Consider the following 1,670-nt stretch of genomic DNA (forward strand, 5'->3'; position numbering starts at 1 on the left):
CAAGTATTACTAATATTCTTATTTTTATTAAAATAGTGGGGGATTATTGGAGTTTTTAATAAAAATAATATATTTTATTATAAAAATATAATAATGACTTTGACCACTTTTATGAGGGTCATTAGACCACTATTTTGAAACCTTCAAAGTCATTATTCTCCTACATAAAACACCATAATTATATATTAAATTGAGGTTTTATGGGGATCATATTATATACTATATAAATGGGGCATTGTGGCTTGTAAAAAGAAGGGAGTGTGAAGAGAAAAAGAAACACCTTTTATCTATACTACTTTGAGCTCTTGTTGTGTGTCGGGTGTAAGCTTCTACTTCACTCGAACGTGCAATTTCGGTGAAGTTACAGCGGAGAGATAGGCTGGGCTGTTGTATCCCATAGGCGACACGGTCGGAACCTTTTTGCACCTCATTAGAGAAGGGGTCGTGAAATTCGTCTTAAGAGAGCGACCTAGTCCGCGCCTCACCTTGCCTATCTCCACATTATCGTGGTTTTTATCGCAGCAACTTGTTATATATAAAATTGGAGAACAAGCCTCAATCCAAAAGTTTCGTGATCAATCGCCAAATTACAGCCGTGGTTCCAACAGAAAGCAAGAAAGGAAAAAAAAATGAAAGAAATTATTCTTCCGCTTAATACAAATTGGACAAATTCAAACGCGAAAAATTTAACGATAAAATCAAGAACATTGATTGAGCAAGCCTAATAATAATAAGAAAATGCGGAGGGGGTGGAATTTATTGGTACTTCATCTCGGACATTTTGAAGCCAGGCATGTCAAAGGAGGGCGAAAACTTTTCGACGTCGGCCTTAAGCTCTTCAATGTCTTTGTTGTTGACAAGTCCTTTGTTGAAGTCCTTTAGTAGTTTACCGTGTTCTTTCTGGATCTTTAGGGTTACGCTCACTGCCCTGTGTAGGAACTCGGCTATCTGCTCAAAGTCTTTCTCGACTAATCCTCGAGATGTCATGGCGGGCACACCTGCGAAATTCCACGAATTTTTTTTTAATCATAAAATTACAGATGGGCACACTCCAAAAATCATATAAACACGAAAATCATATAAGTTTCGACTTTTATGTCTAGTAATGCAAATAAAGCTACAGGTAACTGCATCGGGGTTCTTACCAATGCGAACACCTCCAGGGGCCAATGCACTGCTGTCACCAAACACAGCATTCTTGTTAACAGTAATGTTGCACAGGTCACATAGTTTCTCAACCTTGTTTCCTGAATTATCTATCTATACTTACTATATTATATCTATAAAAGGAGGTATAAGTTAGGGGTTTCTTCCCTTTTTTGTACTGACAAAAATAACCTTTTGATATGTAAAATTTGGAGGTCAATTCGGTAACTCAATTAATACTTCAATATAATTATTATATATCTAATTATTATATGTATAACTCAATTCGGTTCATGAACATAAAAGAAGCATGTCCGCAAAAAGAAAACATAACCGTTTAAATTATAACCATTTAAATTCATATTCATATTATAACATAAAATGCATTAATACGCACTTGAACACCCCTTCAATTTCTATTCTGTACATTAAGCTTTAGTGTTGGAAATATCATACCAATCGGTGGGGAAGCTTGAAGGGCAACGTCGAATTAATGCTGAGTAATAATATATATATATATATAT

General features: G+C 35.2%; 1 pseudogene across 1 annotated transcript; it reads right to left on the reverse strand.

Annotated features, from left to right (window-relative positions):
* Positions 1-606: 606 nt before the first annotated feature.
* Positions 607-1,250, reverse strand: LOC148769058 (serine hydroxymethyltransferase 4 pseudogene; annotated as a pseudogene). Its single transcript, XR_016032164.1, has 2 exons — positions 1,146-1,250; positions 607-998 (listed from the first exon to the last, which is right to left on the reverse strand). The product of XR_016032164.1 is annotated as a serine hydroxymethyltransferase 4 pseudogene (transcript).
* Between the last annotated feature and the right edge of the window lie 420 nt (positions 1,251-1,670).

The sequence above is a fragment of the Erythranthe guttata genome, chromosome 7, assembly GCF_056151865.1.
Source record: "Erythranthe guttata isolate IM_541 chromosome 7, IM_541, whole genome shotgun sequence".
NCBI lineage: Eukaryota > Viridiplantae > Streptophyta > Magnoliopsida > Lamiales > Phrymaceae > Erythranthe > Erythranthe guttata.